A 26,883-nucleotide genomic window follows, 5' to 3' on the forward strand; every position below is an offset into this window, starting at 1 on the left:
TTTTTTTTTGGCTGCACTGCACAGCATGTGGGATCTTAATTCACCAGCCAGAGATTGAACCCATGTCCCCTGCAATGCAAGTGCAGAGTCTTAACCACTGGACCGCCAGGAAGTCCCTAAAATATAATAATCTTGAACAAATAAGATTATATACAAGTTTATGTTCTTAACCCAACAAAAAAGAATTTCATGTATTTAAAACATTTTCCCCAATGTCTGGTTAAAAAGCACCTTCTCTCTTATTTAAATATTTCTTCGGAATTTGCAAGCCTAACCTGCAGGCTGAATCAGTTCTCTGATCTAGAGGAAGGGCATTACAGGCGAAGGATGAAGCAAAATACCTGTTACTGTGTCTCTGCTTCATTAGTCCCTTAAAAGAGACTGAACCCTCCAGGCTGCATGCTCCAGGGACTATAAAACAGTGTACTCTCTATGTTCTTTGTCCTCTCCACTCCCAGTCCAACCTGTCCCTCCTGTTTGATTTGAACACACCAGCATTCACTCCCACTTCTCTGGCCCTGGACTCTTGTTCTGTCTTCAATGCCATGAAATGAGTAAGTAGAAAATGTCAAGTAGACAGAGTGTTCAAAGCTCAGAAGGGAAGTCTAGGTTGGAAACATAAATTTGAATTATTGTTATATAGCTAGTTATTAAAGATATGGGTGTGGATGAAATTGTGTAGAGAGAGAAGGTTGAGTGAGAAGGGAAATGCAATAAAAATATTTACAGTCCCAGTCAGGGAAAATGAGTTGGCAATGGAGAAAGAGAAGGAGTAGGTGCAGAGGTGAGAGATCAACCAGAAGAGTGTGGTGCCACAGAAAGTAACAGAAAGTGTTTCAGGAAGGAAGGGGTGACCAGCTGAGTCATACTGCTGAGACATCTAGTAAGATGGACCATGGAATGTGTCCATAGGACTTGGCAATGTGGAGGTTATTAGTGACCTTGGTGAGAGAAATTTTGGTGAAGTGGTGTGGGTAGAAGCCAGGTTGAAGACTATCAAAAAGTGAGTAGAGGGCTTCCCTGGTGGCGCAGTGGTTGAGAGTCCACCTGCCGATGCAGGTGACACGGGTTCGTGCCCCGGTCCGGGAAGATCCCACATGCCGCGGAGCGGCTGGGCCCGTGAGCCATGGCCGCTGAGCCTGCGCGTCCGGAGCCTGTGCTCCGCAACGGGAGAGGCCGCAATAGTGAGAGGCCCGCGTAGTGCAAAAAAAAAAAAAAAAAAAAAAGTGAGTAGAGGGCTTCTTTGGTGGCACAGTGGTTAAGAATCTGCCTGCCAATTCAGGGAACACGGGTTCAATCCCTGGTCCAGGAAGATCCCACATGCTGCAGAGCAACTAAGCCCGTGTGCCACAACTACTGAGCCTGCGCTCTAGAGCCCGCGAGCCACACTTACTGAGCCCATGTGCCACAACTACTGAACCCTGTGCTTCTAGATCCCGTGCTCCGCAACAAGCGAAGCCACTGCAGTGAGAAGCCTGTGCACCACAACGAAGGGTAGCCCCTACTCGCTGCGACTAGAGAAAGCCCGCATGCAACAATGAAGACCCAAAGCAGCCAAAAATAAATAAAATAAATAAATTTATTTTTTTTTAAAAAGTGAGTAGAATGCAGAAAATTGAGAAAGTATGAGAAGATAATTCTTGAAAAAACTTGGCTGTTGAGGGGAGAAGAGAGATCGGGCAGTAGGTGGAAGGGGTATTGGATCAAGGGAGGGATTTCCTATTTTAATGAGAGGATCCTAGCCTTTTGAGTTCTGATGGAAACAATTCATTAAAGGATGTATTAGTTAAGATAATTTTAGCTGCCAGATAAACCTTCCCAATTATGCATAATGGCTCAAACATGATAGAAATTTATGTCTTTTTTTTTCTTTTTTTTTGCTTCTTCCTCGTTCCTTGTCAGAGTTCAGGGAATGTGATACGTTTTATTGATAATACAAGCTTTAAGGAGTTTTGTTTTTTGAATTTTATTTTATTTATTTTTTTATACAGCAAGTTCTTAATAGTCATCCATTTTATACACACCAGTGTATACATGTCAATCCCAATCGCCCAATTCATCACACCCCCCCCTCCCCCCGCCGCTTTCCCCCCTTGGTGTTCATACTTTTGTTCTCTATGTCTGTGTCTCAATTTCTGCTGTGCAAACCGGTTCATCTGTACCATTTTTCTAGGTTCCACATATATGAGTTAATATACGACATTTGTTTTTCTCTTTCTTACTTCACTCTGTATGACAGTCTCTAGATCCATCCATGTCTCAACAAATGACCCAATTTCATTCCTTTTCATGGCCGAGTAATATTCCATTGTATATATGTACCACAGCTTCTTTATCCATTCATCTGTTGATGGGCATTTAGGTTGCTTCCATGACCTGTCTATTGTAAATAGTGCTGCAATGAACAATGGGGTGCATGTGTCTTTTTGAATTATGGTTTTCTCTGGGTATATGCCCACTAGTGGGATTGCTGGGTCATATGGTAATTCCATTTTTAGTTCTTTAAGGAACCTCTGTACTGTTCTCCACAGTGGCTGTATCAATTTCCATTTCCATCAACAGTGCAAGAGGGTTCCCTTTTCTCCACACCCTCTCCAGCATCTGTTGTTTGTAGATTTTTTGATGATGCCCATTCTAACTGGTGTGAGGTGATGCCTCATTGTAGTTTTGATTTGCATTTCTCTAATAATTAGTGATGTTGAGCAGCTTTTCATGTGCTTCTTGGCCATCTGTAGGTCTTCTTTGGAGAAATGTCTATTTAGGTCTTCTGCCCATTTTTGGATTGGGTTGTTTGTTTTTTTAATATTGAGCTGCATGAGCTGTTTATATATTTTGGAGATAGATTCTTTGTCCGATGATTCATTTGCAAATATTTTCTCCCATTCTGAGGGTTGTCTTTTCATCTTGTTTATGGTTTCCTTTGCTGTGCAAAAGCTTTTAAGTTTCATTAGGTCCCATTTGTTTATTTTTGTTTTTATTTCCATTACTCTAGGAGGCAGATAAAAAAAATATCTGGCTGTGATGTATGTCAAAGAGTGTTCTTCCTATGTTTTCCCCTAAGAGTTTTATAGTGCCCGGTCTTACATTTAGGTCTCTAATCCGTTTTGAGTTTATTTTTGTGTATGGTGTTAAGGAGTGTTCTAATTTCATTCTTTTACATGTAGCTGTCCAGTTATCCCAGCACCACTTATTGAAGAGACTGTCTTTTCTCCATTGTATATCCTTGCCTCCTTTGTCATAGATTAGTTGACCATAGGTGTGTGGGTTTATCTCTGGGCTTTCTATCTTGTTCCATTGATCTGTGTTTCTGTTTTTGTGCCAGTATCATATTGTCTTGATTACTGTAGCTTTGTAGTATAATATGAGGTCAGGGAGTCTGATTCCTCCAGCTCCGTTTTTTTCCCTCAAGACTGCTTTAGCTATTTGGGGTCTTTTGTGTCTCCATACAAATTTTAAGATTTTTTGTTCTAGTTCCATAAAAAAATGCCATTGGTAATTTGATAGGGACTGCATTGAATCTGTAGATTGCTTTGGGTAGTATAGTCATTTTCACAATATTGATTCTTCCAATCCAAGAACATGGTATATCTCTCCATCTGTTGATATCATCTTTAATTTCTTTCATCAGTATCTTATAGTTTTCTGCATACAGGTCTTTTGTCTCCCTAGGTAGGTTTATTCCTAAGTATTTTATTCTTTTTGTTGCAATAGTAAATGGGAGAGTTTCCTTAATTTCTCTTTCAGATTTTTCATCATTAGTGTATAGGAATGCAAGAGATTTCTGTGCATTCATTTTGTATCCTGCAACTTTACCAAATTCATTGATTAGCTCTAGTAGTTTTCTGGTGGCATCTTTAGGATTCTCTATGTATAGTATCATGGCATCTGCAAACAGTGACACTTTTACTTCTTCTTTTCCAATTTGTATTCCTTTTATTTCTTTTTCTTCTCTGATTGCTGTGGCTAGGACTTCCAAAACTATCTTGCATAGTGGTGGGAGTGGGCTTCCTTGTCTTGTTCCTGATCTTAGAGGAAATGCTTTCAGTTTTTCACCATTGAGAATGATGTTTGTTGTGGGTTTGTCGTATATGGCCTTTATTATGTTGAGGTAGGTTCCCTCTATGCCCACTTTCTGGAGAGTTTTTATCATAAATGGGTGTTGAATTTTGTCAAAAGCTTTTTCTGCATCTATTGAGATGATCATATGGTTTTTATTCTTCAATTTGTTAATATGGTGTATCACACGATTGATTTGCATATATTGAAGAATCCTTGCATCCCTAGGATAAATACCACTTGATCATGGTGTATGATCCTTTTAAAGCATTGTTGGATTCTGTTTGCTAGTATTTTGTTGAGGATTTTTGCATCTATCGTCATCAGTGATATTGGTCTGTAATTTTCTTTTTTTGTAGTATCTTTGTCTGGCTTTTATATCAGTGTGACGGTGGCCTCATAGAATGAGTTTGGGAGTGTTCCTTCTTCTGCAATTTTTTGGAAGAGTTTGAGAAGGATTGGTGTTAGCTCTTCTCTAAATGTTTGATAGAATTCACCTGTGAAGCCATCTGGTCCTGGACTTTTTGTTGGAAGATTTTTAATCAAAATTTCAAATTCATTACTTGTGATTGATCCATTCATATTTTCTATTTCTTCCTGGTTCAGTCTTGGAAGCTTATACCTTTCTAAGAATTCATCCATTTCTTCCAGGTTGTCCATTTTATTGGCATAGAGTTGCTTGTAGTAGCCTCTTAGGATGCTTCGTATTTCTGCGGTCTCTCGTCTACTTCTCCTTTTTCATTTCAATTTTATTGATTTGAGTTCTCTCCCTCTTTTTCTTGATGAGTCTCCCTAATGGTTTATCGGTTTTGTTTATTGTCTCAAAGAACCAGTTTTTAGTTTTATTGATCTTTGCTATTGTTTTCCTTGTTTCTGTTTCATTTATTTCTGCTCTGATCTTTATGATTTCTTTCCTTCTGCTAACTTTGGGTATTGTTTGTTCTTCTTTCTCTAGTTCCTTTAGGTGTAAGGTTAGATTGTTTGCTTGAGATTTTTCTTGTTTCTTGAGGTAGGCTTGTATAGCTATAAACTTCCCTCTTAGAACTGCTTTTGCTGCATCCCATAGGTTTTGGATCGTCGTGTTTTCATTGTCGTTTGTCTCTAGGTATTTTTTGATTTCCACTTTGATTTCTTCAGTGATCTCTTGGTTATTTAGTAACGTATTGTTTAGCCCCCATGTGTTTGTGTTTTTTTCCCTGTAACTGATTTCTAATCTCATAGCATTGTGGTCAGAAAAGATGCCTGATATGATTTCAATTTTCTTAAATTTACTGAGGCTTGATTTGTGACGCAAGATGTGATCTATCCTGGAGAATGTTCTGTGTGCACTTGAGAAGAAATTGTAATCTGCTGTTTTTGGATGGAATGTCCTATAAATACCAATTAAATCTTTCTGGTCTATTGTGTCATTTTAAGCTTCTGTTTCCTTATTTATTTTCATTTTGGATGATCTGTCCATTGGTGTAAGTGAGGTGTTAAATTCCCCCACTATTATTGTGTTACTGTCGATATCCCCTTTTATAGCCGTTAGCAGTTGCCTTATGTATTGAGGTGCTCCTATGTTGGGTGCATATATATTTATAATTGTTGTATCTTCTTTTTGGATTGATCCCTTGATCATTATGTAGTGTCTTTCCTTGTCGCTTGTAACAGTCTCTATTTTAAAATCTATTTTATCTGACATGAGTATTGCTACTCCAGCTTCCTTTTGGTTTCCATTTGCGTGGAATATCTTTTTCCATCCCCTCACTTTCAGTCTGTATGTGTCCCTAGGCCTGAAGTGGGTGTCTTGTAGACAGCATATATATGGGTCTTGTTTTTGTATCCATTCAGCAAGCCTGTGTCTTTTGGTTGGAGCATTTAATCCATTCACGTTTAAGGTAATTATGTATATGTATGTTCCTGTGACCATTTTCTTAATTGTTTTGGGTGTGTTTTTGTATGTCCTTTTCTTCTCTTGTGTTTCCCACTTAGAGAAGTTCCTTTAGCATTTGTTGTAGAGCTGGTTTGGTGGTACTGAATTCTCTTAGCTTTTGCTTGTCTGTAAAGCTTTTGATTTCGCCGTTGAATCTGAACGAGATCCTTGCCAGGTAGAGTAATCCTGGTTGTAGGTTCTTCCCTTTCCTCCCTTTAAGTATATCATGCCACTCCCTTCTGGCTTGTAGAGTTTCTGCTGAGAAATCAGCTGTTAACCTTATGGGAGTTCCCTTGTATGTTATTTGTCATTTTTCCCTTGCTGCTTTCAATAATTTTTCTTTGTCTTTAATTTTTGCCAATTTGATTACTATGTGTCTCAGTGTGTTTCACCTTGGGTTTATCCTGTATTGGACTCTCTGCGCCTCATGGATTTGGGTGGCTATTTCCTTTCCCATGTTAGGGAAGTTTTCGACTATAATCTCTTCAAATATTTTCTCGGGTCCTTTCTCTCCCTCTTCTCCTTCTGGGACCCCTATAATGTGAATGTTGTTGTGTTTAATGTTGTCCCAGAGGTCTCTTGGGCTGTCTTCATTTCTTTTCATTCTTTTTTCTTTATTCTGTTCCGCAGCAGTGAATTCCACCATTCTGTCTTCCAGGTCACTTATCCATTCTTCTGCCTCAGTTATTCTGCTATTGATTCCTTCTAATGTAATTTTCATTTCAGTTATTGTATTGTTCATCTCTGTTTATTTGTTCTTTAATTCTTCTAGGTCTTTGTTAAACATTTCTTGCATCTTCTCGATCTTTGCCTCCGTTCTTTTTCCGAGGTCCTGGATCATCTTCACTATCATTATTCTGAATGCTTTTTCTGGAAGGTTGCCTATCTCCACTTCATTTAGTTGTTTTTCTCAGGTTTCATCTTGTTCCTTCATCTGGTACATAGCGCTCTGCCTTTTCATCTTGTCTATCTTTCTGTGAATGTGGTTTTTGTTCCACAGGCTGCAGGATTGTAGCTCTTCTTGCTTCTGCTGTGTGCCCTCTGGTGGATGAGGCTGTCTCTGAAGTTTATGTCTTGAAAACTTAAAATCTAAAGCATCAGATTTGCTCCAGACTGTAATTCAGGACCATGAACTCCTACATCTTGTGACTCACTCACCTTGAACAAGACTCCTATGGTTCCAAGCTTGTTTGCATCAAGCCATGAAAGGGAAAGGAGCATGAATGATATCCAAGGGATGTTTTTATTGGTCTGGCCTGGAAGTTGCAGCTATCACTTCAGCACAGATAACATCAGTCACACAGAACCATACTCCATACCTAACTGCCAGAGAGGTTGGGAAATTTAGTCTAGCTGTGTGCCCAGGAAGAGGAAGTAATGGGTTTGGTGAACAGCTAGCAGTCTCTGCTATAGAGGGAGAAGTTAAAGACGTGCGAGATGGTGTGGGGGTCGGAGGAGGGGATAATAGAAAGAGTGAGCTTTCTGAGAAAGCAAGAGAGGTAGAAACTAGGCTCGAGAGCCCATGAGGATAGATTTTTTTTCCCAGCCAGGAAAAAGGGGTAGGGTGGTCAAGGGTATTTACAAGAGAATGATCACAAAGATAGAACAAGGAGGGTGCTGATGGACAGAATGGAGCAAAGCTAATAAAGTTGGAGGTTCTGATAAGGCCAAGAATGGCTTCCATGGGGATTCTTAAATAAATAAGCTGGAATGAGAGGGTCTTGTGATGTTTGCCCTCTCAAAAATGAAATGTTTGAACAAGTTATTTAGGCAGTGATTGGATTCTGATGATGACAAGGTCCATATGTAACCATGGATGTGGGAGGCTCAGATGGAACGGAGAAAATAGTCATTGACAGTGAGGAAGTCAAGGAAACTGAGAGCCCAGGGCACTTGAAGGTTTAGCTATGTGGGTACTGGTACTACCCAGAAGGGTAATAGGAGTTGTAAATAAGAGGAAGTCTTGAATCATATGCCAAAGTCTTTAGAGGATGGAAAATGATAGTTTTGTTGGGGGGGAGAAGATGGTGGTAAACCTGGGTGAGGTGAAACTTCAAAGGCACATAATTTTTCTTTTACAAGAGGGAGAAGTAGTAAAGGTCTGGAAGTTGTACATGGCGGTGAGAAGGACGTTGATTTCACTTTCCAATTTTCAGTAGATGATCAATTAGAGAGGAAGCTTTGGCAGCAGGCAAGGGTTGGGGAGAGGGAGAGAGAGAGAGAGGGAGAGATGTGGTACTCCCAAGGGACTACCAGGCTTTAGTTAGGCAGAAGGTAGAGGTTCCAGTCTAAGAAAAACTTGGGAATGTAGGTATCTAAGGGAGTTTATAGTTTTCAGAATGGAAGTTCAAGAAGATACAAAGGAATGATTGGGGAGCAAGACCAGGAAGGAGTGCTGGATCAGTTGAGGGGATATAGAGAATAGGTGAGAAGGAGAGTTCCAAAGGTAGGGTGACCCTTTTGGATCGGATTCGTCCTGAGAATTCCTTGGTGAAAGAAGTACACACCGGCTGAGCATAGCTGGGAGCCTTCTTGTGGTGATTTGGCAATAATACAGTACTGTGGCCCCTGCAGCTTCACCTGGGGGTGCAGCACGTGGAGGGAGGTTAGACGACTCAGGGCATCTGCCCCCAGGTTCACGTGGAACAGCCACTCAGACCCAGAGCTCGACTCATGGTAGGTCCCTGCCTCTCTCACCACCCTCCTCTCACTTCATTGCTCTCTCTGCTCCAGACACTGCAGCCACCATGTAGGTCCTCCATCCTCGCATGTTCTTCTCTTCTCACAGGAGAACATGCCCTTCTCTCTGCTCTCTCTCTCTCTCTTTTTTTTTTGGCCTCGCGGCATGGCATGCAGGATCGTAGTTCCCTGACCAGGGATCGAACCCACACTCCCTGCAGTGGAACCACAAAGTCTTAACCACTGGACCACCAGAGAAGTCCCTCTGTGCCCTCTCTTATTCATCCTTCAGATCTTGACTAAAACATCCCTCCTTCAGGACACCCCAGGCTCCCCTATTATTCTCTCTCATCACACTGTGTACTTTTCCTTCACAGAGCTTATCACAGTTGTAATTTTGCAATTTTTTGTGTGCTCATTAAATTAAAGCCTCTCTCCTCCTCTTGTCTGTAAATTCTACAAGGGCCATGTCTGTTTTATACACATGGTATTCTAGTATTTGCACATAATAGGTATGGTGGTTTTAAAATATGTCCACAAATGCTTTGACACTCCCCTTTCAAGGCAGAAGTCTAATTTTCCTCCTCTTGAATGTGGACCAGACTTAGTGACTTGCTTCTAACACATAGAATGTGATAGAAGTGACAGTATATGACTTCTGAGGTTATAGAAAGAATATGGCTTCATCCTGGTGCTTTCTTGCTCTTGGATCACTTGCTCAGGGGGAGCCAGGGCATGCTGTGAGGTCACTCAAGAAACACTGTGGTAAGGCCCACGTGGAGAGGAACTGAGGTCTCCCACCAATAGTCAGCACCAAGTTATCAGTCATGGGAGGAAAGCACCTTGAAAGTAGATCCTCCAGCCCTGGTCAAGGCTTCAGATAGATGCAGCTCTGACCGGCATCTGACTACAACCTTATGAGAGAATCTAAGACGGAACCACTGCAACAAGTTGCTGCCTATGTGAGATAATATATGATTATTATTGGTTTAAGCATCTAAGTTCTGGGGAAATTTGTAACACAACAAGAGATAACTAATATAATAGGTTTTTAATGAATACTTACTGGATGAATGAATCAGCAAATTCATGAACACCTTTGTTGTTTGTTTTCTTTTTTTTTCTGGTTTGGCATCAATCAATAATGACATCAGTAATGATTCTAATTGGTGCCTGAAACTTCCTGTTACATCTTCTCTGCATTTCACTTTGTATATATACCTTTTCATCCTTATGAATGGGAGAAAAAAACGCAAACAAGTCAACAAAAATACTTAACCCTTAAAGACTGCATTTATCTGAGTGATTTCAGTATAAGGAAATATTAATTATATTTGCTCTTCCATTACACACTACCAAAGATTAGTTGGCATAAAAGTAAAGCAGACAAGGCAAAATTCTTAAGGATCTTCAAATCATGATGAAATTTTGGTCAAGACAGGTTTTTTTAAAAAAAATAAATCTCTAAGGACATCCCTGGTGGCACAGTGGTTAAAGACTCTGGCTCCCAATGCAGGGGGCCCAGGTTTGATCCCTGGTCAGGGAACTGGATCCCACGTGCATGCCGCAACTAAGAGTTCACACGCCACAACTAAGGAGCCAGTGAACTGCAACTAAGTAGCCAGTGAGCCACAGCTAAGGAGCCCACCTGCTGCAATTAAGACCTGGCACAACCTAATTAATTAATTTAAAAAAATCTCTACTGTAGATTTTTTTACACAGTTTTTATGTCAATAAAGTTGACTTAAAAGTTACTGCATGCTTTGATCAAATGTTTGCACCTTTTGGGCTTAAAAGGCCAAGTACTTAAGGGTCATTTACCATTGCAACTGCTTTGTTTTTGCCTATGTCAGCAGAACCCCCAGGATCCTTTCAGTCTCACAGAGACAGAGGGAATTTTCAAAGGGAATCTTGACCTAGTAGTATGTAACATTCATTGTTCCCTGTTATAGCCGCAGCACAAAAGCAATGGCTGGCACACAGCAGGCATTGAAAACATATTTGTTGAATAAGTGAATGAGTGAATAAATCTCTTCACTTGTCATAATGATTGAGATGTTAAAAGCTGTTTCAGTTGCCTAAGTAGGCAAGAATACACAACTAATAATGCTATCTGGCAAAAAGAGAGGAAGTCTGAGTTATGTAGCATCAGTCTGACAAGTGCAGTGAACTACTGTGTTATTGTTTGCTCATATTTACATTTTCTTCACAAAAATATAATTTTTGTTTTACAACTGTGTGGTCAATTAGGGGTGTGGCAAATTCTGTGGACTGGCTCATTCATCACCTGTTCCAGTCTTATTACAGTGTGTCTTCCTGGAATGAAGAGACTGAAAAGTTTAAAACTACATTTCCCAGACTCCTTTGCTGCTAGGGTTCAGAATGAGACAAAGATTCCTTCATTCAGATGCATTCATCGGGAACCTGAAAATGAACAGTTAAGAGGGAGAGTTTGAGGCATCTGTTTTGCTGGTTCTGATGGTTTAGAGGGAAGCAGTTTGATCTGGACCTTGAAAGTAGATCCTCCAGCCCTGGTCAAGGCTTCAGATAGCAGAGGTGATGGCTCCCTAATTTGGCAGGTAACTTCCTGGTATGGCAGAGGTGGCAGGATTCCAGAGCTAGTGCCTATGAGCGGTTACTCCCTGATTCAGCAGGTGGGTCTCCTGTTTTGGTAGGAGCAGCAGCCTCCTTCACAGCCCAGTTCTGCCAGGTGCACTGGAGAACTCACCCATGATGATCAGCCTGGAGTCTCCTTAGCCCATCTAGCAACATTGTAAGCCATTTAATACCTTGCACTAAATCCCTTTCTGCCCAAGTGAATAGTTTTCTCTGCCGCTGAACCCTAACCAAAGCAAGGGGCCAAGAATTATTATACAAGTGACAAAATGACGTATTACTATGTGGATCATTAGAATATGGATGTACTTTAATATTTATGAAATACCACGTACTCTATTGTCAGGAAGATCCAGTTTCAAACAAAAATATGTGCTCTTGCTCAACATCATTAATCATTAGAGAAATGCAAATCAAAACTACAATGAGATATCATCTCACACCCTTCAGAATGGCCATCATCAAAAAATCTAAAAACAATAAATGCTGAAGAGGGTGTGGAGAAAAGGGAACACTCTTGCACTGCTGGTGGGAATGTAAATTGATACAGCCACTATGGAGAACAGTATGGAAGTTCCTTAAAAACTAAAAATAGAATTACCATATGACCTAGCAATCCCACTACTGGGCATATACCCTGAGAAAACCATAATTCAAAAAGAGTCATGTACCAAAATGTTCATTGCAGCTCTATTTACAATAGCCAGGAGATGGAAGCAACCTAAGTGTCCATCAACAGATGAATGGATAAAGAAGAAGTGGCACATATATACAATGGAATATTACTCAGCCATAAAAAGAAACGAAATTGAGTTATTTGTAGTGAGATGGATGGACCTAGAGTCTGTCATACAGAGTGAAGTAAGTCAGAAAGAGAAAAACAAATACTGTATGCTAACACATATATATAGGATCTAAGAAAAAAAAAAAAGGTCATGAAGAACCTAGGGGTAAGACGGGAATAAAGACACAGACCTACTAGAGAATGGACTTGGGGCTTCCCTGGTGGCGCAGTGGTTGAGAGTCTGCCTGCCGATGCAGGGGACGCGGGTTCGTGCCCCGGTCTGGGAAGATCCCACATACCGCGGAGCCTGCGCGTCTGGAGCCTGTGCTCCGCATACGGGAGAGGCCAAAACAGTGAGAGGCCCGCGTACCACCAAAAAAAAAAAAAAAAAAAAAAAAAAAGTCATAAGCCCTTGGGAGAATGGACTTGAAGATATGGGGGGGGAAGGGTAAGCTGTGAAAAAGTGAGAGAGTGGCATGGACATATATACATTACCAAACGTAAAATAGATAGCTAGTGGGAAGCAGCTGCATAGCACAGGGAGATCAGCTCGGTGGTTTGTGACCACATAGAGGTGTGGGATAGGGAGGGTGGGAGGGAGGGAGATGCAAGAGGGAAGAGATGTGGGAACATATGTATATGTATAACTGATTCACTTTGTTATGAAGCAGAAACTAACACACCATTGTAAAGCAATCATACTCCAATAAAGATGTTAAAAAAAATGTGTTCTTGCAACAATCTATACACTGATTTAAAAAAAAATCCTACAAAATTTGAATTCTACTGAAGAACTTTTTTGTTACTTACTAATGCTATTAGGACTGTAGTTTGCATGCTACAGAGTTCTACTGGATTTAAGCAAAAGAAAAATGAATTTATATAATGTCCTCTCCTAGAACCCAAGGGCAAGGATGCAGCTGGACCTCAGGGATGACCTGGAGCCGGTGACTGCAGTGCTATTGAAAACCCAGGAAACCCCTCTCACCAGCTCTCACCATTGTTTCTCTCTGAATATATGCTTCATTCTTTCTCTCTACTAACTTTCTGTGTATTCCAATAAACAGATTTAAAAAAAAAAAAAAAAGCTCCATCTCCACGTATGTATCCTCCATTTAAGAGAACAGATGGACAGACTAAAACAGGAGTCTCCTAGACCTAATTCTGGAATCTTAAGGAAAGGCTATGAGTAGTCCACTTTAGTCAGGTACCCAGTGCAGCCAGGTTCACAGCTTAAGGAGGCCTTCACCTTGTTTTCCATGTAAAGGGCAGCCCTGGAGCACAACATTCTGTGGACTAGAATGTGAATGATGCCCCTTGGAGTTGTGCCACCACCCTGAACCAATCTGCTGGAGTCTGGAGTCAGAGTCCCGTTATGAGAGCCTGGTAGTGGGTGCTCTGCTCCTGGCATCATATAGATTGTGGGGGGGGGGAGGTAGATCTGGAGGAAGGGGAAGTTACCACATAAGAGGGAATTATTGGGCGCTCAGGTGACAAGCTCACTGATGTCCATTACAAGAATGATATGCTGATTTTAACTATATTAGATAAAGGGTAGGTAAACTACAGCCCACAGGCCAAATCCAGTCTGCCCCAGGGTTTTGTAAATACAGTTTTATCGGAACACTGTCATGCCTATTTATTTGCATGTTGTCTATGGCCGCTCTTTTTCTGTACTGGCAGAGTTAAGCAGTTGCAGCAGGAATCATACGGTTCACAAAGCTACAATATTTACTGTCTGGCCCCCTACAGAAAACGTTTGTTCACCCCTGTATTAGACCCCTGCTACTCAAAATGAGGTTCCCCAAGCCAGCAGTCTCAGCATCACCTGGGAACTTGTCCGACCTTCACTTGGAACTACTGACTCAGAACCTGCTTTTTTCCCCCCCATTGAGGCATTTTATTTGCATTGTATGTATTACATCCCTAGAAAAAGAATCCCAAGATTTTCCCTCCCATGTGTTTTCGTCTCGCTTCTTCGTGGTTCATGCTGCCGGCTAAGGTTATCAGTATAATGAAACCAAACTGACTGGATGGGAGCAGGTTATTCTGCCATTTTTCTAGATCTTTGAGGTGTATATCAAACATGGGGCTGATCTCCACACTTGTGTAACCTGCCTGTGAGGTTCACGACAATTTTCCAAGCCCTGTGATCATCAGTGTTTTCAAATTGGCCAATATAACCACGCTTCATCATCACAGCTAGAAACTGGACAATGGCTTTGGAGCACAGCCTAATAAGAACCTAGCATTTGCCTCTCTTTTTGGCATTGTTGATGCTCTTGAGAATATCAGTCAGGACATTCATGTGCACCATTATGACGGCACAGAAAGATGGCAGGCAGAACCTGCATTTTAACAAGAGCCCTAGGTGACTTGGACGCACGTTAAGGTTTGAGAAGCACTATATTAAACTCCTCAGTGGCACAATCAATATTATTGAAACTTTTGTTTCACACAAGCCCCCTTTAACCTGTGGGACATGATGCAATCTCCCAGGCACATTAGGCTAGTGTGCCACCATCTCAGGATTCGATTCAGTGAGGTTTTTTTGGACTGTGTCAGGGCAGAGTATCATTGCGATCAGCCAGAATCAGTGCAGACAAAGGGATACCTGGCTACGGTTTGTTAGGTACCTACTCATTCATTCAATTATAACAAGTATTTATTGAGGGCACACTCTGTGCCAGGCATTGAACTACAAATGGCGAACAAATTGGCCCAGTCTCAGCCCTCACAGCTGTGAGGCTTTCACACATCACCTCACTTAATTCTTCCTATAATCTGTGAGGTGGGGACTTCAATCCCCATGAGTACACTGAGGCTCAGAGAGGTTAATGACTTGCTCAAGCTCATGTGACTGGTGAGTGGCAGAGCTGAAAATAGAACCTATGTCTATCTGACACCACAGTTTATGCTTTTTCCTATGTGGCACTGCTAGACATGGTTCTAGGAGATTATAATCTAAATTAGGTCTACAGCCAGAGAGCCAGTGTTCTATAGATAAGAAGCAGAGTACTCTTATCTCCCACTTCCCAGATACAGCCAAGGTGATGCTGCAAGATTGGAGAAGGCTGGAAACTAGAGGACCTTCTCTTCAAAGTGGCAGACTTGGCACCTTTATCTGTGAGAAAGACAGATGACTTTGGTTCAATTACTTCTTCCAGACACTTAGAATGAGGGATTCACCTAAGGTCCTAGGGTAGGACAAGAATAGCCCTGCCCTGGGGAGAAAAGAGTCAGGGTTAAAGCTTCCTCCTCCAAGAGACTCTCAGGATGAATCCCATTCACTGGTGTCCCCCTGCCTTTCTGACCCTCCTCTAACTGTTCTATACATCCCCTCCACTGACCCAGCCCTTCTTCCTTGCCTTGCTTCTCCATCATTCCATTGTACCCTCTTGAACTTTCATTCTGAGACCTACAAATATACCTCCTATGTCCCTATATCCTCAACTAGAGGAGAGAGATGAGGTAGGGAGAAGGAGGTGAGAGAGGTGGGAGGGACCACAATGGAGAGAAATCTTGGGCTGGCCCCGGGTAGTGAGGGAAGGGACATGAGGTTGAGGAAGTGGCTGGATAGGGGGAGGGGGAGGGAAGTGCAGGAATGACAGGCATGGAGTAGGGTGCCGTCTGCTGGAGCAGGAGGAAGAAGGCAGTGAGAAGCCTGCAGGGATGAGCGAAAAACAACAGCAAGATTATCATCCCATCCCCATCTCAATAATAGCAACCTTGTGAGATAGGTACTATTATCAATTCTAATTTATAATTGAGGCAACTAATAACTAGATGGATTGGGTAAATTGTTCGAGATCACATGGCTGTAAGTGGTGAAAGCAGATTGAAAACAGAGGCAGGCTGGCCTCAAAATCTGTGCTCTTATCTACCATTTTATATCGTTTCACAAGGGCACCTCACGGAAAGCAGAAAGACGTGTTTCTCTTCAGATATCTCTGGTCCCGGACTAGCCTGCTTGCTTTCATTTCAAGCAGTGCATTTGCATTTTATTAATAAGCAGAAATTAAAAAACAGTTACCTCAGTTTATTGTCACAACCTAAATCAAAGCACCCAGCATAAGCAGTGTTTTTTTTTTAAAAGAAAACTGTCAAAATTTAAATATCTAAACGTAATAAATTATTGGATTTGTTTTTCTAGCTGATTTCTGGTTCACACTGAAGAAGAATTTATTCTGACACTGCTACAACTTTATGTATCTTGATTTGACCTGTATATAGTTCTCAGTTAACGGATAATACAAGGTTTCCTGGGAGGTGATGAGGATTAATCAGATCAAATGTAAGAAGGACTTCCAACCATTCAGCCCGTTCAGCAGACATGCAATGAGCAGTTCTGGTGTGCTGTGAGCAAGGAAGACAAGGAAGACCAGGGCATCAGTTCTGAGCTGTTCAAAGTGGGCCAGGCAGACCTGCAATTAGAATGGCTTCAGGATAGTATGAAGAAGCCTCCAGGAGTTGGAGCAAAGCAGGTGGAAGGAGGGAGCACAAACTGTGCCTGGGCTTGAGGGAAGGCTTTGCTGATGCTGCACAAGGAAGACCCTCTGTCTTAGTCTGTGCTCCCCTAAGTAGCCCCGGAGAAAGCACAAGGAGCTTATTTGAGGGTAATCCCAAGAAGTATGGTGAAGGGGTAGGAAAGTGAGACAGAAAAGGTAAGAAAGCCAATAAAATGTTCATTCACAAGATGGTTACAGCTATGGGCAACTAGGGCTCCATCCTGCTGGGTGCCCTTGGAGGGAATGTGTAGAATGTACCTCCAAATTGTCCCATCAAAGGATGAGGAAGCTGGGGTATTTTCCACCAACGGCCACCCCGCACTGGTTGAGGACTGCTCCTGGGTGCTAATTCCCTATCACCTCAGCCTGCTCCCCACATGGGCCGAGTCCTCCTGCAACAAGATAAAGCCTTCAGGCCGAGAGATGCCGGTGTGTGTAGCATAAGGCATCCATAGTCTTCAGAAGCTGCAGGTGCCTCTGGGCTGAGCCAAGGGCACATAGATGGAGAACCAATACCTTTGGTTACACCCTCAATTAATGTTTGTTTGTTTGTAACATCTTTATTGGAGTATAATTGCTTTACAATGGTGTGTTAGTTTCTACTTTATAACAAAGTGAATCAGCTATACATATACATATGTTCCCATATCTCTTCCCTCTTGCATCTCCCTCCCACCCTCCCTATCCCACCCCTCTAGGTGGTCACAAAGCACCAAGCTGATCTCCCTGTGCTATGCGGCTGCTTCCCACTAGCTAGCTATTTTACGTTTGGTTGTGTATATATGTCCATGCTACTCTCTCAGTTTGTCCCAGCTTCCCCTTCCCCCTCCCCGTGCCCTCAAGTCCATTCTCTACGTCTGCATCTTTATTCCTGTCCTGCCCCTAGGTTCATCAGAACCCTTTTTTTTTTTTTAGATTCCATATATACGTGTTAGCATACAGTATTTGTTTTTCTCTTTCTGACTTACTTCAATCTATATGACAGGCTCTAGGTCCATCCACCTCACTACAAATAACTCAATTTTGTTTCTTTTTATGGCTGAGTAATATTCCATTGTATGTATGTGCCACATCTTCCTTATCCATTCATCTGTTGATGGACACTTAGGTTGCTTCCATGTCCTGGCTATTGTAAATAGAGCTGCAATGAATACTGTGGCACATGACTCTTTTTGAATTATGGTTTTCTCAGGGTATATGCCCAGTAGTGGGATTGCTGGGTCGTATGGTAGTTTTATTTTTAGTTTTCTAAGGAACTTCCATACTGTTCTCCATAGTGGCTCTATCAATTTACATTCCCACCAACAGTGCAGGAGGGTTCCCTTTTCTCTACACCCTCTCCAGCATTTACTGTTTGTAGATTTTTTGATGATGGCCATTCTGACCGGTGTGAGATGATACCTCACTGTAGTTTTGATTTGCATTTCTGTAATCATTAGTGATGTTGAGCATCCTTTCATGTGTTTGTTGGCAATCTGTATATCTTCTTGGGAGGAATATCTATTTAGGTCTTCTGCCCATTTTTGGATTTGGTTGTATGTTTTTTTGATATTGAGCTGCATGAGCTGCTTGTAAATTTTGGAGATTAATCCATTTTCAGTTGCTTCATTTGCAAATATTTTCTCCCATTCTGAGGGTTGTCTTTTGGTCTTATTTATGGTTTCCTTTGCTGTGCAAAAGCTTTTAAGTTTCATTAGGTCCCATTTGTTTATTTTTGTTTTTATTTCCATTTCTCTAGGAGGTGGGTCAAAAAGGATCTTGCTTGTCACAAAGAAAGAAAACTACAGGCCAATATCACTGATGAACATAGATGCAAAAATCCTCAACAAAATACTAGCAAACAGAATCCAACAGCACATTAAACGGATCATACACCATGATCAAGTGGGGTTTATTCCAGGAATGCAAGGATTCTTCAATATATGCAAATCAATCAATGTGATACACCATATTAACAAATTGAAGGAGAAAAACCATATGATCATCTCAATAGATGCAGAAAAAGCTTTCGACAAAATTCAACACCCATTTATGATAAAAACCATGCAGAAGGTAGGCAAAGAGGGAAATTTCCTCAACATAATAAAGGCCATATATGACAAACCCACAGCCAACATTGTCCTCAATGGTGAAAAACTGAAACCATTTCCACTAAGATCAGGAAAAAGACAAAGTTGCCCACTCTCACCACTATTATTCAACATAGTTTTGGAAGTTTTAGCCACAGCAATCAGAGAAGAAAAAGAAATAAAAGGAATCCAAATTGGAAAAGAAGAAGTAAAGCACTCACTGTTTGCAGATGACATGATACTATATATACAGAATCCTAAAGATGCTACCAGAAAACTACTAGAGCTAATCAATGACTTTGGTAAAGTAGCAGGATACAAAATTAATGCACAGAAATCTCTTGCATTCCTATACACTAATGATGAAAAATCGAAAGTGAAATTAAGAAAACACTCACATTTACCATTGCAACAAAAAGAATAAAATATCTAGGAATAAACTTACCTAAGGAGACAAAAGACCTGTATGCAGAAAATTATAAGACACTGATGAAAGAAATTAAAGATGATACAAATAGATGGAGAGATATACTATGCTCTTGGATTGGAAGTACCAACATTGTGAAAATGACTCTACTACCCAAAGCAGTCTACAGATTCAATGCAATCCCTATCAAACTACCACTGGCATTTTTCACAGAACTAGAACAAAAAATTTCACAATTTGTATGGAAACACAAAAGACCCCGAATAGCCAAAGCAATCCTGAGAATGAAAAACGGAGCTGGAGGACTCAGGCTCCCTGACTTCAGACTATACTACAAAGCTACAGTAATCAAGATAGTATGGTACTGGCACAAAAACAGAAATATAGCTCAATGGAACAGGATAGAAAGCCCAGAGATAAAGCCATGCACATATGGTCGCCTTATCTTTGATAAAGGAGGCAAGAATATACAGTGGAGAAAAGACAGCCTCTTCTATAAGTGGTGCTGGGAAAACTGGACAGCTACATGTAAAAGAATGAAATTAAAACACTCCCTAACACCATACACAAAAATAAACTCAAAATGGATTAAAGACCTAAATGTAAGGCCAGATACTATCAAATTCTTAGATGAAAACATAGGCAGAACACTCTATGACATAAATCACAGCAAGGTCCTTTTTGACCCACCTCCTAGAGAAATGGAAATTAAAACAAAAATAAACAAATGGGACCTAATGAAACTTAAAAGCTTTTGCACAGCAAAGGAAACCATAAATAAGACCAAAAGACAACCCTCAGAATGGGAGAAAATATTTGCAAATGAAGCAACTGACAAAGGATTAATCTCCAAAATTTACAAGCAGCCCATGCAGCTCGATAACAAAAAAACAAACAACCCAATCCATAAATGGGACAAAGACCTAAATAGACATTTTTCCAAAGAAGATATACAGATTGTCAACAAACAAATGAAAGAATGCTCAACATCATTAATCATTAGAGAAATGCAAATCAAAATTACAATGAGATATCATCTCACACCGGTCAGAATGGCCATCATCAAAAAATCTAGAAACAATAAATGCTGGAAAGGGTGTGGAGAAAAGGGAACCCTGTTGCACTGTTGGTGGGAATGCAAATTGATACAGCCGCTATGGAGAACAGTATGGAGGTTCCTTAGAAAACTAAAAATAAAACTACCATACGACCCAGCAATCCCACTACTGGGCATATACCCTGAGAAAACCATAATTCAAAAAGAGTCATGTACCAAAATGTTCATTGCAGCTCTATTTACAATAACCAGGAGACGGAAGCAGCCTAAGTGTCCATCAACAGATGAACGGATAAAGAAGATGTGGTACATATACACAATGGAATATTACTCAGCCATAAAAGAAACGAAATTGAGTTATTTGTAGTGAGGTGGATGGACCTAGAGTCTATCATACAGAGTGAAGTAAGTCAGAAAGAGAAAAACAAATACCGTATGCTGACACATATATATGGAATCTAAGAAAAAAAAAAAAGGTCATGAAGAACCTAGGGGTAAGATGGGAATAAGGACACAGACCTACTAGAGAATGGACTTGAAGATATGGGAAGGGGGAAGGGTAAGTTGTGACAAAGTGAGAGGGGGCATGGACATATATACACTACCAAATGTAAAATAGATAACTAGTGGGAAGCAGTCGCATAGCACAGGGAGATCAGCTCGGTGGTTTGTGACCACCTAGAGGTGTGGGATAGGGAGGGTGGGAGGGAGGGAGATGCAAGAGGGAAGAGATATGGGAACCTATGTACATGTATAACTGATTCAGTTTGTTATGAAGCAGAAGCTAACACACCATTGTAAAGTAATTATACTCCAATAAAGATGTTAAAAAAAAAGAAAAGGATCTTGCTGTGATTTATGTCATAGAGTGTTCTGCCTATGTTTTCCTCTAATCAATTAACGTTTGAATGAATGAATACTGAATCAGAAAATGGAGTTGACATTTGAGCTGGGTCAAGGAATGGAAGCTGAGTGCCGTAGGGCCAGAGTGGAAAGGTAGGACAGACTGCTATAATGGAAAGACATGTTTTAAGTTCAGATGAACGTGGATTTAAATCTCAGCTTTACCATTTCCTGAGTGACCTGGAATATTACATTTAAACTCAACTTTCTCATTTGTAAAATGAGAATAACAATATCTACTTCATAAGTCTGTTGTCAGGATTAAATACAATAGTATCTGTAAAGTTACTGGCACATGGTAGGTGTTCTATACATAGTGGCCAGAATTGCAGTAGGCTGTCACAAAATGGCAGCTACAATTGTTAATCCCTGGGAGCAGGACTGATGCAAGCAAATATTTAGTTCAGGGAGCAAGTGAGCTATGTCTTGGGCATAGTGACCTGTTTAGCTTGGCTAGAGGCTGGAAATACAGGTTGAGACCTTGCATGTCTTTTTTTTTTTTTTTTTTTTACATCTTTATTGGAGTATAATTGGTTTACAATGCTGTGTTAGTTTCTGCTTTATAACAAAGTGAATCAGTTATACATATACATATGTTCCCATATCTCTTCCCTCTTGCGTCTCCCTCCCTCCCACCCTCCCTATCCCAACCCTCTACGTGATCACAAAGCACCGAGCTGATCTCCCTGTGCTATGCGGCTGCTTCCCACTAGTTATCTATTTTACGTTTGGTAGTGTGTATATGTCCATGCCACTCTCTCGCTTTGTCACAGCTTACCCTTGCACGTCTTTAAGACTCAGCTCAAATGGTACCTCCCCTTCACTTCTCACCACTGCATTCAGCCTTTGCTCCCATCTCCTATTGACACTGCTCTTACTAAGTCCAGCTACACCAATTTAACAGTCTATTTCAAAAGGTCCTTTCTTCCCAACTTTTAACAAATTATGAAATATCACTGCATGCAAAAGACAATAGAAAATAAAATGATGCTTCTCCATGTGTTCCACTATCCAGTTAAAGAAGTGAATTATTACAATACGTGAAGTCCTCCTGTATCCCTTTTTTCCTCCAATCTTCCTGCTCTTTTCCGGAGGTAACCAAATTCCTGAGTGGATTTAGTATTTAATATTCACGTGTATATTTTTATAATCTTACTACATAAGTATACCAAAGTAATGTATGGTATTATTTTACATCTATTCATACTTCATGTAAGTGGTATCGTACTATACTTATCCTTCTGTGACTTTTTTCATTCAACATTCTAGGTTTGAGATTTATCTACATTGGTGTACATCCTCTGCTTTAGTCATTTTACTGCTGTGTAACATCATTCTAAATGTAACTAGGGACTTACCCGGTGGTCCAGTGGTCAAGAATCCACCTTCCAATGCAGGGGACGTGGGTTCAACCCCTGGTTGGGGAAATAAGATCCCACATACCATGGGGCAACTAAGCCCACATGCCACAACTACTGAGCCCACGCGCCTCAAGTAGAGAGCCCGCGTGCTGTAAACTTCAGAGCCCACGCACCACAACTTAGGGAGAGAAAACCCACACGCCACAACTAGAGAGTAGCCCTGCGCGTGGCAACGGAAGGTCCTGACGCAACGAAGATCCCGTGTGCTGCAACTAAGACCCGACAAGCCAAAAATAAATTTAAAAGGTAAAAAAATATACAAATGTAACTAATACTTTGAACAAGCACAACATTTGGGAGGTCACGTTAAAGCAGCTTTATTTTTGTTTTCCACTGACCCCTTAAATTTATTCTACAGAGTTACTTCTTCCCTTGCTCCTAGATAAAATTTAGGGTGGGCCCCCTAACTTTTCTGATCACTCTTGGATAGTGAAAAGTGTTCTGGTCCCTTTAGTTACAAAACACAGTCTCAGAAGGCATTTGAATCTGTGTCATGCGGTGCTTTGGTGAGTTCTTTGGAGACTCACCTGCCCATAATGGAGATCTGTCACTGGCATTTCTCTGATGTGGGCAAAAACACCTTTCTCAAATCTGGACAGCCGTATGTAAATCAATGAAGTTAGAACACTCCCTCACACCAAAAATAAACTCAAAATGGCTGAAAGACTTAAACATAAGACATGACACCGTAAAACTCCTAGAAGAGAACATAAGTAATACATTCTCTGACATAAATCACAGCAATGTTTTCTTAGGTCGGTCTCCCAAGGCAATAGAAATAAAAGCAAAAATAAACAAATGGGACCTAATCAAACTTATAAGCTTTTGCACAGCAAAGGAAACCATAAACAAAACGAAAAGACAACCTACAGAATGGGAGAAAATGTTTGCAAATGATGCAACTGACAAGGGCTTAATTTCCAAAATATATAAACAGCTCATACAACTCAATAACAGAAAAACAAACAACCCAATCAAAAAATGGGCAGAAGACCTAAATAGACATTTCTCCAAAGACATACAGATGGCCCATGGGCACATGAAAAGATGTTCAACACTGCTAATTATTAGAGAAATGCAAATCAAAACTACAATGAGGTACCATTTCACACCGGTCAGGATGGTCATAATTTAAAATGTCTACAAATAATAAATGTTGGAGAGGGTGTGGAGAAAAGGGAACCCTCCTACACTGTTGGTGGGAATGTAAGTTGGTACAGTCACTATGAAAAACAATATGAAGATTCCTTAAAAAACTAAAAATAGAGTTGCCATACGATCCAGCAATCCCACTCCTGGAGAAAATATATATCTGGAGAAAACTATAATTCAAAAAGATACGTGCACCCCAATGTTCATAGCAGCACTATTTACAACAGCCAAGACATGGAAGCAACCTAAATGTCCATTGACAGATGAATGGATAAAGAAGATGTGGTATATATACAATTGAATATTACTCAGCCATAAAAAAGAATGAAATAATGCCATCTGCAGCAATATGGATGGACCTAGAGATTATCATACTAAGTGAAGTAAGTCAGACAGAGAAAGACAAATGCCATATGATATTACTTATATGTGGAATCTAAAATATGATACAAATGAACTTATTTACAAAATAGAAACAGACTCACAGACATAGAAAACAAACTTATGGTTACCAAAGGGGAAAGGGGGTTGGGGGGATAAATTAGGAGTTTGGGATTAGCAGATACAAAGTACTATATATAAAACAGATGAACAACAAAGTCCTACTATATAGCACAGGGAACTATAGTCAATATTCTGTAATAAACCATAATGGAAAAGAATATGAAAAAGTATGGCTCACACGTGCATTCTTTGCCCAGACCAACTCCTAGAGCACAGGTCCATTCTAACATGATTTCCGTACCTCTCCTCTTTCCATCTCCAATTCCCAAGCCTTTTGTTACCCTCAATGTGGTACAAAGTAAAGAATTGAGACTGGTTTTCAAAAATCTTTTTGACAAGTCCTGCATGGTGATTCTGCATTTCACTTTGGAATGAGACTAAAACAGTTCAATTTTAACATCTGTCACATATTTGATAAAGATACTATATTTATCCAGTCTCCTGATTATCATTTAAATCATTTGCAATGTTCTACTGTCATGAATAATGCATCAAGGAATAGTCTTGACTTCTTTTATTCATATCTCACATGTACATATACCTGCAATTTTATTTTGCATATATATCTAAGAGTATAGTTGCTTGACCAGAGTTATGTATATCTTAACTTTTACTAGATATTGTCAGATTGTTCTTCTAGATGGTTTTATGAGTTTTTACTCTCTAGAGCAATGTATGAGAGTTCCAATTTCTCCACATCTTCTCCAAAACTTGCTCTTGCTAGACTTTTAGATTTTAGTCAATTTGATGATGATGAGGTTCAGGGCAGGCCACCCCCAAATATGCCACTTTGGCATAATGATTATTTTAAATTAAATTGAATTACTTAAGACACAGCTGATGCAAAAAGGACACTCTGGGGGACTTCCCCGGTGGTCCAGTTGTTAAGACTCTGCGCTCCCATTGTGGGGGGCCCAGGTTTGGTCCCTGGTCAGGGAACTAGGATCCCACATACTGCAACTAGAGAGCCCACACACTGCAGCTAGAGAAGCCCACGCACCGCAATGAAGACCCAGTGCAGCCAAAATAAATACATAAAAAAGAAGGACACTCTGACCCTCCTTTGTATCCCTACAAACAGAAAGTAAATCTCCCAGGTGAAAGGTACCCACCCTGTACCAGGAGGTAGAGAGAAATCCTCATCATCAGCGATAGAGAATTTAGAGCCAAGAAGGCTGTATAAACAAAGCTTGTTACTTCTTTACTAAATTACTACCCCAAGACCAAACTTCTTTGTCTTGTCAATTTTTCACAAATTTATTTTTTTTCTGTTTGTTTGTTTTTGTTTTTTGTCTAAAAGGTATAAAAGTTGCCTTCTTTGGTCATGTCTTTGGGTCCTATACTTATGACACCTCTGTATATAAAAAATTAATTTTTTTCTCTGGTTAATTTGTCTTGTGTCAATTTAATTATTAGACTACTCAGAAGAACCAAGAGGAGTAAGGGGAAATTTTCCCCTCCCTGACAATGGTATGTTAACATATTTCACTCTTGTTTTAATTTACATTTTAATTTTCAGATTTATTCATCATTTATTTTGTGGTTAGAACTTTTGGAGTCTTATTTAAGAACTCTTACTGTACCCTGAGGTCAAAAATATTCTAGATTGACCCCTTTTTTTTTTTTTTGGCTGCATTGGGTTTTCGTTGCTGCGCGGGCTTTCTCTAGTTGCGGCGAGCAGGGGCTACTCTTCACTGAGGTGCACGGGCTTCTCATTGCGGTGGCTTCTCTTGTTGTGGAGCAGGGCTCTAGGTGCGGGGGCTTCAGTAGTTGCAGTGCATGGGCTCAGTAGTTGTGGCATACGGGCTTAGTTGCTCCGCAGCATGTGGGATCTTCCTGGCCCAAGGATCTAACCCGTGTCCCCTACATTGGCGGTCAGATTCTTAACCACTGTGCCACCAGGGAAGTCCCCCAAAAATTCTCCCATAGTTTCTTCTCAAAGGTTTATATACTTTTTTTTCGTATCAAGTCTGATCTACCTAACATTGGTAGGGATCTACTTTCCCCCCAATATGGGTAACTAATTGCTCCCAAAATATTTGTTGAATAATCCGTCATTTTCCCCACTGATTTGTAAGGCCACCTTGCTATATATTAAGTTTCCATTTAGGTGTTGGTCTCTTTCTGGGCTTTTTATTCTATTTGCTTGTGAACATTTAAGTCCTTACCTTACTAGACTTCTTGGCATTGGATCCTACTGACACTCTCCTAAACATTACTCTCCTGACCTCAGTAATGGTTCTTGTCTTTTCTCCTTTCTCTGATTGCCATGTACATGTTGGTTTTCCCCAGGGGCAATTCTCTGTTCATGGCTTTTCTCACTCTACACCCATGGAGAAAAATCTTTTTTGCCTAAAAGCTAATGCAAGGAAAACATGTTTACTGACTGCATTTAAAAACTACACTTTTTGTTTTGCAATAGTTTTAGATTTGCAGAAAATTTGCAAGGATTGTACAGAGACTTTTTGTAGACCTTCACCCAGTTTCCCCTACTGTTAACATCCTATGTCACCATGGTGCATTTTTTACAACGAACTAAACAACATTGGTACATTACTATTAACTAAAACACTTTATTTGGCTTTCACCTACTTTCCCCCAAAGCCCTTTTTATGTTCCATGATCCCATCCAGGATATTACGTTACATTTAGTCATCATGTCCCCCTAGCCTATTCTGGCCTGTGGCAGTTTCTCATACTTTCCCGTCCTTGATAACTTTGACAATTTTGAGAAGCACTGGCCAGGTTTTCTTGCAGAATGTCTCTCAGTTTGGGTTTGCCTGATGTTTTCT

General features: G+C 40.5%; 1 long non-coding RNA gene and 1 pseudogene across 2 annotated transcripts in view; one reads left to right on the plus strand and one right to left on the minus strand.

Annotated features, from left to right (window-relative positions):
• LOC309835146 overlaps positions 1-13,155 on the plus strand; it is a 38,132-nt gene extending 24,977 nt beyond the window's left edge. The window contains exon 3 of the long non-coding RNA XR_014297951.1: positions 12,950-13,155. This is a non-coding gene — a long non-coding RNA (uncharacterized lncRNA). The remainder of the gene's footprint in view (positions 1-12,949) is intronic.
• An 820-nt stretch (positions 13,156-13,975) lies between these two features.
• Positions 13,976-14,382, minus strand: LOC309820596 (small ribosomal subunit protein uS8-like; annotated as a pseudogene). Its single transcript has one exon. The product of its transcript is annotated as a small ribosomal subunit protein uS8-like (transcript).
• Positions 14,383-26,883: the final 12,501 nt, after the last annotated feature.

This window comes from Grampus griseus, assembly GCF_964374135.1.
Source record: "Grampus griseus genome assembly, chromosome: 1".
In the NCBI taxonomy this organism is placed as follows: Eukaryota; Metazoa; Chordata; class Mammalia; order Artiodactyla; family Delphinidae; genus Grampus; species Grampus griseus.